Raw genomic sequence first — 11523 nt, forward strand, 5'->3', positions numbered from 1 at the left:
TTTTTAAATGCAAGTATAGTTAGCATGTAGTGTTAAATTAGTTTCAAGTATATGATATATTGATTAAACAATTCTGTGTATTACTCAATGTTTATCAAGACAAATGTAACCTCAAGGCCCTTCACCTAAGTCACCCATCCTTTCACCCACCTCCCCTCTGATAATGATCTGTTGGTTCTCTACAGTTAAGAGTCTGTTCCTTGGTCTCTTTTTTTGTTTGTTGATTTGGTTCTTAATTTCCACACATGAATGAAATCATATGGTATTTATCTTTCTCTGGCTAACTTATTTTGCTTAGCATTATACTCTCTAGATACATTCATGCTATTACAAATGGAGAGATTTCATTATTATGGCTGAATAGTATTCCACTATATATATATATATATATATATATATATATCCACTTCTTTATAAATTCATCTATCAATGGAAACTGGGGCTCCTTCCATAGTTTGGCTACTGTAACTAATGCTGCAATAAACATAGAAGTGTATGCAACTTTTTGAACTAGTGTTTTCATTTTCTTTGGGTAAATACACAGTAATGTAATTACTGGATCATATGGTAATTGAATTTTTAATTTTTTGAAGAACCTCTATAGTGTTTTCCACAGTGGCTGCACCACATTGCATTCTGATCAACAGTATAAGAGAGTTTATTTTTCTCCACATCCTTGCCAATATTTGTTATTTCTTTTGTTTTTACCATTCGGACATGTGTGAAGTGATAATCTCATTGTGGCTTTGATTTACATTTCCCTGATGATGAGTCTTGGCTTTGATTTACATTTCCCTGATGATGAGTCTTGTTCAGTATCCTTTCATGTGTCTATTGACCACCAGTATGTATCCTTTGGAGATATGTCTGTTCATGTCTTCTGCCTGTTTTTTAACTTCATTATTCATTTTTGGGGTGTTGAGTTTTATAAGTTCTTTATATATTTTGGATACTAACCCTTTATCAGATATGTCATTTGCAAATATCTTCTCCCATTCCATAGGTTGCCTTTTAGTTTTGTCGATTGTTTCTTTTGCAGTGAAGAAGCTTTTTTATTTTGATGAAGTCCCAGTAGTTTATTTCTACTTTTGTTTCTCTTGCCTCAAGAGACATATCTACAAAAGTGTTGCTGTGGCTGGCATCAGAGAAATTGGTGCCTGTGCTCTTTTCTAGGATTTTTACGGTTCCAGGTCTTATATTTAGGTCTTTAACACATTATGAGTTTATTTTTGTGTATGGGGTAAAAAGGTGGTCCAGTTTCATTCTCTTGCATTGCATGTACCTGTCCAGTATTTCCAACACCATTTGGTGAAGAGACTGTCTTTTTCCCATTGAATATTCTCTCCTCCTTTGTCAAAAATTAATTGACCATATAGGCACAGGTTTATTTCTGGGCTTTATATTATGTTCCATTGATCTATATGTCTAATTTTGTGCCAGTACCCTACTCTTTTGACTACTACTGCTTTAAATATAACTTAAAATCTGGAATAGTGATATCTCCAGCTTTATTTTTTTTCAAGATTGCTTTGGCAATCCAGGATTTTGTGTGGTGCCATACAAATTTTAGGGTTGTTTGTTCTAATTCTGTGAAAAATTTTATTGATATTTTGGTATGGATTTCCATAAATCTGTAGATTGTTTCTGGGAGTATGGATATTTTAACAATATTTGTTCTTTCAACCCATGAGCATGGAATATCTTGCCATGTGTTTGTGTCATTTTCATTATCTTTCATCACTGTTTTATAGTTTTGAGAGAATGGGTCTTTTACCTCCTTGATTAAGTTTATTCCTGAGTATTTTATTATATTTTGTGGAATTGTAAGTGGGATTATTTTCTTAATTTCTCTTTCTTCTGCTTCATTATTAGTCTATAGAAATGTAGCGAATTTCTGCACACTGATTTTGTATCCTGCAACTTTACTGTATTCATTTATCAGTCTTAGTAGTTTTTGCTGGGGTCTGTAGGGTTTGTATATATAGTGTCATGACATCTGCAAATAGTGAAAAATTTACTTTTTCCTAAACAAGTCGTACAATTTTATTCCTTTTTCTTGTCTTATTGCTGTGGCTAGAATTTCCAGTAAAGTGGTTAGAGTGGACACCCTGGTCTTGATTCTGACCTTAGAGGAAACACTCACTTTTTATCCAATTAAGTATAATGTCAGCTTGGGGGGTTTCTTTTCTTTTTTAAGTTTATTTATTTATTTTGAGAGACAGGGGAAGGGGGCAGTGTGAGGGGGGAGGGGCAGAGAGTGAGGGAGTAGTGGAGAGAGAATCCCAAGCAGGTTCCATGCCTTATCAACATTGAGAGCTTTGGGCTCTTCATATATGGCCTTTATTATGTTAAGGTATGTTCCCTCCAAAGCTACTTTGTTGAGGGTTTTAATGATGAATGGATGTTGTATTTTGTCAAATGCCTTTTCTGCATCTATTGAAACAAGCATATGGTTTTTATCCTCTCTCTTATTGATGTGATGTATCATGTTGAGTTATTACACTTGCATTCCAGGAATAAATGCCGTATGATCATGGTGAATTATTTTTAATGTATTGTTGGTTTCACTTTACTAATAGTTTGCTGAGGATATTTGCATATATGTTCATCAGAGATATTAGCCTATAGTTCACCTTTTTTTGTGGTATCTTTATCTGGTTTGGGTATCAGATTAATTCTGGCCTTATGGAATGAATTTGGAAGTCTTCTTTCCTCTTCTATTTTTTGGAATAGTTTGAAAAGAATAAGTATTAACTCTTCTTTAAATGTTTGGTAGAATTCACCTGTGAAGCCATATAGTACTAGACTTTTGTTTGTTGGCACTTTTTTGATTACTGATTCAATTGCATTGCTGGTAATCAGTCTGTTCAAACTGTTTATTTCTTCCTGATTCAGTTTTGTGAGATTATATGTTTCTAGGATTTTATCCATTTCTTCTAGGTCATCTAATTTTTTGGCATTAAAATTTTTCATAATATTATTTTATAATCCTTTGTATTTCTGTACTATGGATTGTTGTTTCTCTTTTTCATTTCTGATTTTGCCTATTTGAGTTCTCTTTCTCTCTTTCTTTGATGGGTCTATCTAGATTTTATCCATTTTGTTGATCTTTTAAAAGAACCAGCTTCTGTTTTCATTGGATCTGCTCTATTGTGATTTCTTTTTTTGTTTCTATTTCATTCATTTCTGCTCTAATCTTTCTTTCTTTCTTTCTACAATTTTTGAGTTTTGTTTGTTCCTTTTCTTTAACTTTCTTAGGTGTAAGTCTAGGTTGCTTATTTGAGAGTCTTCTTTCTCCATGATGTAGGCCTGTATTGCTATAAAATTCCCTTATTAGAATAGCTTTTTTCATACATCCCAAAGATGTATGAAAATACATCTTAGAATAGCTTTTTTCATACATTCCAAAGGTTTTGGACCGTTGTGCTTTCATTTCCATTTATTTCCATGTATTTTTTAAAATTCCCTCGTGGATTTCTTGGTTGACCATTCATTGTTTAGTAGCATGATATTAAACCTCCATATATTTGTGGTCTTTCCAAATTTTTTCTTCTGGTTGATTTCTAGTTTCATAATGTCATGGCCAGAAAAGATGCATGGTATGACTTATCATTTGGAATTTATTGAGACTTGTTTTATTTATTTTTTTTAATATATCAAATTTATTGTCAAATTGGTTTCCATACAACACCCAGAGGTAATCCCAAAAGATGCCCTCTTCAATACCCATCACCTACACTCCTTTCCCTCCCACCCCCATCAACCCTCAGTTGGTTCTCAGTTTTTAAGAGTCTCTTATGCTTTGGCTCTCTCCCACTCTAACCTCTTTTTTCTTCCTTCCCCTCACCCCATGGGTTTCTGTTAAGTTTCTCCGGATCCACATAAGAGTGAAAACATACGGTATCTGTCTTACTCTGTATGGCTTATTTCACTTAACATCACACTCTCCAGTTCCATCCACATTGCTACAAAGGGCCAAATTTCATTCTTTCTCATTGCCACGTGCACTCCATTGTGTATATAAACCACAATTTCTTTATCCATTCATCAATTGATGGACATTTAGGCTCTTTCCACAATTTGGCTATTGTTGGGTGTGCTGCTATACACATTGGGGTACAAGTGCCCCTATGCATCAGTACTCCTGTATCCCTTGGGTCAATTCCTAACAGTGCTAATGCTGGGTCATAGAGTAGATCTATTTTTTTTTTTTTTTTTAGTTTTTGAGGAACCTCCAAACTCTTTTCTAGAGTGTCTGCACTAGTTTGCATTCCCACCAACAGTGCAAGAGGGTTCCCGTTTCTCCACATCCTCTCCAGCATCTATAGTCTCATGATTTGTTCATTTTAGCCACTCTGACTGGCGTGAGGTGATATCTGAATGTGGTTTTGATTTGTATTTCCCGGATGAGGAGCAATGCCGAGAATATTTTCATTTGCCTGTTGGTCATTTGTATGTCTTCTTTACAGAAGTGTCTATTCATATTTTCTGCCCATCTCTTCACTGGATTATTTGTTTTTCGGGTGTGGAGTTTAGTGAGTTCTTTATAGATTTGGGATACGAGCCCTTTGTCCGATATGTCATTTGTAAATATATTTTCCCATTCCGTTGGTTGCCTTTTAGTTTTGTTGGTTGTTTCCTTTGCTGTGCAGAAGCTTTTTATCTTCATGAGGTCCCAATAGTTCATTTTGGCTTTTAATTCCCTTGCCTTTGGGGATGTGTCAAGTAAGAAATTGCTGCGGCTGAGGTCACAGAGGTCTTTTCCTGCTTTCTCCTCTAGGGTTTTGATGGTTTCTTGTCTCACATTCAGGTCCTTTATCCATTTTGAGTTTATTTTTGTGAATGGTGTGAGAAAGTGGTCTAGTTTCCTTCTTCTGCCTGTTGCTGTCCACTTCACCCAGCACCGTTTGTTAAAGAGACAGTCTTTTTTCCATTGGATATTCTTTCCTGCTTTGTCAAAGATTAGTTGGCCATACTTTTGTGGTTCTAGTTCTGGGGATTCTATTATATTCCATTGGTCTATGTGTCTGTTTTTGTGCCAATACCATGCTGTCTTGATGATTACAGCTTTGTAGTAGAGGCTAAAGTCTGGGATTGTGATACCTCCTGCTTTGGTCTTCTTTTTCAAAATTACTTTGGCTATTTGGGCCCTTTTGTGGTTCCATATGAATTTTAGGATTGCTTGTTGTAGCTTGGAGAAGAATGCTGGTGCAATTTTGATTGGGATTGCATTGAATATGTAGATAGCTTTGGGTAGTATTGACATTTTAACAATATTTATTCTTCCAACCCATAAGCACGGAATGTTTTTCCATTTCTTTATATCTTTTTCAATTTCCTTCATAAGCTTTACATAGTTTTCAGCATATAGATCTTGTAAATCTTTGGTTAGACTTATTCCTAGGTATTTCATGCTTCTTGGTGCAATTGTGCATGGGATCAGTTTCTTTATTTGTCTTTCTGTTGCTTCATTGTTAGCGTATAAGAATGCAACTGATTTCTGTACATTGATTTTGTATCCTGCAACTTTGCAAAGTCATGTATCAGTTCTAGCAGACTTCTGGTGGAGTCTATCAGATTTTCCATGTATAATATCATGTCATCTGCAAAAAGTGAAAGCTTGACTCCATCTTTGCCAATTTTGATGCCTTTGATTTCCTTTTGTTGTCTGATTGCTGATGCTAGCACTTCCAACTCTATGTTAAACAACAGCGGTGAGAGTGGACATCCCTGTCGTGTTCCTGATCTCAGCGGGAAAGCTCTCAGTTTTTCCCCGTTGAGGATGATATTATCTCTGGGCTTTTCATAAATGGCTTTTATGATGTGTAAGTATGTTCCTTCTACCCCGACTTTCTCGAGTGTTTTTATTAAGAAAGGATGCTGAATTGTGTCAAATGCTTTTTCTGCATTGATTGACAGGATCATATGGTTCTTATATTTTCTTTGATTAATGTGATTTATCACATTTATTGATTTGTGAATGTTGAACCAGCCCTGCAGCCCAGGAATGAATCCCACTTGATCATGGTGAATAATTCTTTTTATAAGCTGTTGAATTCGATTTGCTAGTATCTTATTGAGAATTTTTGCATCCATATTCATCAGGGATATTGGCCTGTAGTTCTCTTTTTTTTTTTTACTGGGTCTCTGGCTGGTTTAGGAATCAAAGTAATACTGGCTTCATGAATGAGTCTGGAAGTTTTCCTTCCCTTTCTATTTCTTGGAATAGCTTGAGAAGGATAGGTATTATCTCTGCTTTAAATGTCTGGTAGAATTCCCCAGGGAAGCCATCTGGTCCTGGACTCTTATTTTTTGGGAGATTTTTGATAACTGATTCAATTTTTTCACTGGTTATGGGTCTGTTCAAGCTTTCTATTTCCTCCTGTTTGAGCCTTGGAAGTGTGTGGGTGTTTATCAATTTGTCCACTTCTTCCAGGTTGTCCAGTTTGTTGGCATATAATTTTTCATAGTATTCCCTGATAATTGATTGTATTTCTGAGGGATTGGTTGCAATAAGTCCATTTTCATTCATGATTTTATCTTTTTGGGTCATCTCCCTTTTTTTTGAGAAGCCTGGCTAGAGGTTTATCAATTTTGTTTATTTTTTCAAAAAACCAACTCTTGGGGCGCCTGAGTGGCTCAGTCGGTTAAGCAGCCGACTTTGGCTCAGGTCATGATCTCGCAGTCAGTGAGTTCAAGCCCACATCGGGCTCTGTGCTGACAGCTCAGAGCCTGAAGCCTGTTTCAGATTCTGTGCCTCCCTCTCTCTGACCCTCCCCCGTTCATGCTCTGTCTCTCTCTGTCTCAAAAATAAATAAACGTTAAAAAAAATTAAAAAAACCAACTCTTGGTTTCATTGATCTGCTCTACAGATTTTTGAGATTCTATGTTGTTTATTTCTGCTCTGATCTTTATTATTTCTCTTCTTCTGCTGGGTTTAGGCTGTCTTTGCTGTTCTGCTTCTATTTCCTTTAGGTGTGCTGTTAGATTTTGCATTTGGGATTTTTCTTGTTTCTTGAGATAGGCCTGGATTGCAATGTATTTTCCTCTTAGGACTGCCTTCGCTGCATCCCAAAGCGTTTGGATTGTTGTATTTTCATTTTCGTTTGTTTCCATATATTTTTTAATTTCTTCTCTAATGCCTGGTTGACCCATTCATTCTTTAGTAGGGTGTTCTTTAACCTCCTTGGTTTTGGAGGTTTTCCAGACTTTTTCCTGTGGTTGATTTCAAGCTTCATAGCATTGTGGTCCGAAAGTATGCATGGTATGATCTCAATTCTTGTATAGTTATGAAGGGCTGTTTTGTGACCCAGTATGTGATCTATCTTGGAGAAGGTTCCATGTGCACTCGAGAAGAAAGTATATTCTGTTGCTTTGGGATGCAGAGTTCTAAATATATCTGTCAAGTCCATCTGATCCAATGTATCATTCAGGGCCCTTGTTTCTTTACTGACCGTGTGTCTAGATGATCTATCCATTTCTGTAAGTGGAGTGTTAAAGACCCCTGCAATGACCACATTCTTATCAATAAGGTTGCTTATGTTTGTGAGTAATTGTTTTATATATATGGGGGTCCGGTATTCGGCGCATAGACATTTATACTTGTTACCTTTTCCTGATGGATAGACCCTGTGATTATTATATAATGCCCTTCTTCATCTCTTGTTACAGCCTTTAATTTAAAGTCTAGTTTGTCTGATATAAGTATGGCTACTCCAGCTATCTTTTGGCTTCCAGTAGCATGATAAATAATTCTCCATCCCCTCACTTTCAATCTGAAAGTGTCCTCAGATCTAAAATGAGTCTCTTGCAGACAGCAAATAGATGGGTCTTGTTTTTTTATCCATTCTGATACCCTATGTCTTTTGGTTGGCACATTTAATCCATTTACATTCAGTGTTATTATAGAAAGATATAGGTTTAGAGTCATTGTGATGTCTGTAAGTTTCATGCTTGCAGCGATGTCTCTGGTACTTTGTCTCACAGGATCCCCCTAGGATCTCTTGTGGAGCTGGTTTAGTGGTGGTGAATTCCTTCAGTTTTTGTTTGTTTGGGAAGACCTTTATCTCTTCTTCTATTCTAAATGACCGATTTGCTGGATAGAGGATTCTTGGCTGCATTTTTTTTTCTGTTCATCACATTGAAGATTTCTTGCCATTTCTTTCTGGCCTGCCAAGTTTCAGCAGAGATATCTGTCACTAGTCTTATCGGTCTCCCTTTATATGTTAGAGCACGTTTACCCTTAGGTGCTTTCACAATTTTCTCTTTATCCTTGTATTTTGTGAGTTTCACTGTGATATGTCATGCAGATCGATTCAAGCTATGTCTGAAGGGAGTTGTCTGTGCCTCTTGGATTTCAATGCCTTTTTCCTTCCCCAGATCAGGGAAGTTCTCAGCTATGATTTCTTCAATTACACCTTCAGCACCTTTCCCTCTCTCTTCCTCCTCTGGAGTACCAATTATGTGTAGATTATTTCTCTTTAGTTCATCACTTATTTCTCTAATTTTCCCCTCATACTCCTGAATTTTTTATCTCTTTTTTTCTCAGCCTCTTCTTTTTCCATAATTTTATCTTCTAGTTCATCTATTCTCTCCTCTGACTCCTCAATCTGAGCTGTGGTCATCTCCATTTTATTTTGCAGCTCAATAATAGCATTTTTTAGCTCCTCCTGGCTGTTCTTTAGTGCCTTGATCTCAGTAGCAATAGATTCTCTGCTGTCCTTTATACTGTTTTCAAGCCCAGCGATGAATTTTATGACTATTATTCTAAATTCACTTTCTGTTGTATTGTTTAAATCATTTTTGATCAGTTCGTTAGCTGTCGTTATTTCCTGGAGGTTTTTTTGAGGGGAATTCTTCTGTTTAGTCATTTTGGATAGTCCCTGGAGTGGTGCGGAACTGCAGGGGCTTTCCCTGTGCTGTCTTGAATAACTTGCGTTGGTGGGCGGGGCCATAGTCAGACCTGATGTCTGCCCCCAGCCCACCGCTGGGGCCACAGTCACACTGGTGTGTACCTTCTTTTCCCCTCTCCTAGGGGCAGAATTCACTGTGGGTTGGCATGGCCCTTCTGGGCTACTTGCACATTGCCAGGCTTGTGTGCTGGGGATCTGGTGTATTAGGCGGGGTGGATCGGCAAGGTGCACAGGGACGGGAGGGGCAGATTGAGCCTGCTTTTCCTTCAGTGATCTGCTTTGGGAGGGGCCCTGTGGCACCGGGAGGGAGTCAGAGCTGCCACCGGAGGGATGGATCCACAGAAGCACAGCTTTGGGTGTTTGCGCAGTGCAAGCAAGTTTCCTGACAGGAACTGGTTCCCTTTGGGATTTTGGCTGGGGGATGGGTGAGGGATATTTTGTTGGCGAGCACCTTTGTTCCCCGCCAAGCTGTGCTGTGTTGTCAGGGGCTCAACAACTCCCCCTCCTGTTGTCCTCTAGCCCTCCTGCTCTCTGAGCAGAGCTGTTAAGTTTATAAGTTAACCTTATAACCTTCCAGATGTTAAGTCCTGCTTGCTGTCCAAACACACTCTGTCTGGCCCCTCCACTTTTGCAAGCCAGACTCAGGGGCTCTGCTTTGCTGATGGGCTGCTCCTCCGTGTGGCACACATCACCTCTCCACCCTTCCTACCCTCTTCCGTGGGCCTCTCGTCTACACTTTGCTCTGGAGAATCCATTCTGCTAGTCTTCTGGTGGTTTTCTGGGTTATTTAGGCAGGTGTGGGTGGAATCTAAGTGATCCACAGGACACCGTGAGCCCAGTGTCCTCCTACACCACCATGTTTAAGCCCTGATTTTGTTTTATTGACTAATATGTGATCTATGCTGAATAATATTCCGTGTGCAATTGAAATCAATATGTAATATGCTGTTTTAGGATAGAATGTTGTGACTATAACTGTTCACTCCACTTGACCCAATATGTCATTCAAAGCCACAGTTTCCCTGTGGATTTTCTTTCTAGAATATCTGTCCATTGATGTAAATAGGGTATTAAAATCCCATACCATTATTATATTTTTATCAACTACTTCCTTTATGTTTATTATTAACTGATTTATGTATTTTGGTACTCTCGTGTTGGGTGCATAAATATTTATATTTGTGATATTTTCTTGTTGGATTGTCACTTATAAGATTATATAGTGTCCTTCTTTGTCTCTAAGAGTGCTTGTTTTAAAGTTTATTTTGTCCAATATAAGTGTATCTACATTGGCTTTCTTTTGACATCCTTTCACATGATGAATACTTCACAATCCTTCACTCTCAATTTTCATGTATCTTGGTCTTAAATGATTCTCTTCGAGGCAGCATATAGATGGGTCTTGCTTTTATCTATTTAATCACCCTATGTATTTTTATTGGAACATTTAGTTTGTTTACAAAGTAATGATAGGTATGTACTTATTTTCATTTTGTTACTTTTTTCATGGTTGTTTTCATATTTCTTTCTGTTACTTTCTTCTAGTGCCTTCTTTCCTTATGGTTAATTGTCTTTTTTAAGTGATATACTTGGATACCTTTCTCTTTATTTTTTGCATATATGTTACTGATTTTTGATTTGTGGCTACCAGCTGGTTTCTAAATAACATCTTCTGCATATAAAAGTCTATATTAATTTGATGGCTGTTTAAGTTGGAACCAATTTTTTACTCCCAACCCCATGTTTTAGGTCTATGATATCATACTTTACATTTTTTACTTTTAGATTCCCTCGACTGATTTTTTTAATTTTATTTTTTTAAATTTACATACAAATTAGTTAACATATAGTGCGACAATGATTTCAGGAGTAGATTCCTTAATTCTCCTGTTTAGCCCACCCCCCAAAAAACCCCTCCAGTAACCCTCTCTTTGTTCTCCATATTTAAGACACTCTTATGTTTTGTGACCCTTCCTGTTTTTATACTCTTTTTGCTTCCCTTCCCTTGTATTCATCTGTTTTGTATCCTAAAGTCCTCATATGAGTTTAGTCATAAGATAATTGTCTTTTTCTGACTGACTAATTTCACTTAGCATAATACCCTCTACTTCTATCCACATAGTTGCAAATGACAAGACTTCATTCTTTTTGATTGCCGAGTAATACTCCAAGGTATATATGTACCACATCTTCTTTATCCATTCATCTGTCGATGGATATTTGGGCTCTTTCCAGACTTTAGTTATTGTTGATAGTGCTGCTATAAACATTGGGGTGCATGTGACCCTTCAGAAGAGCATACCTGTATCCCTTGAAAAAATACCCAGTAGTGCACTTGCTGGGTCATAAGGTAGTTCTATTTTTAATTTTTTGAGGAAACTCCATACTGTTTTCCAGAGGGGCTGCACCAGCTTGCATTGCCACCAACAATGCAAAAGAGATCCTATTTCTCCACATCCTCACCTACATCTCTTGTTGCCTGAATTGTTAATGTTAGCCATTCTGACAGGTGTAAGGTGATATCTCATTGTGGTTTTGATTTGTATTTCCATGATGATGAGTGATTGGAGCATTTTTTCATGTATCGGTTGGCCATCTGGATGTCTTCTTT

The sequence above is a fragment of the Panthera uncia genome, chromosome X, assembly GCF_023721935.1.
Source record: "Panthera uncia isolate 11264 chromosome X, Puncia_PCG_1.0, whole genome shotgun sequence".
In the NCBI taxonomy this organism is placed as follows: Eukaryota; Metazoa; Chordata; class Mammalia; order Carnivora; family Felidae; genus Panthera; species Panthera uncia.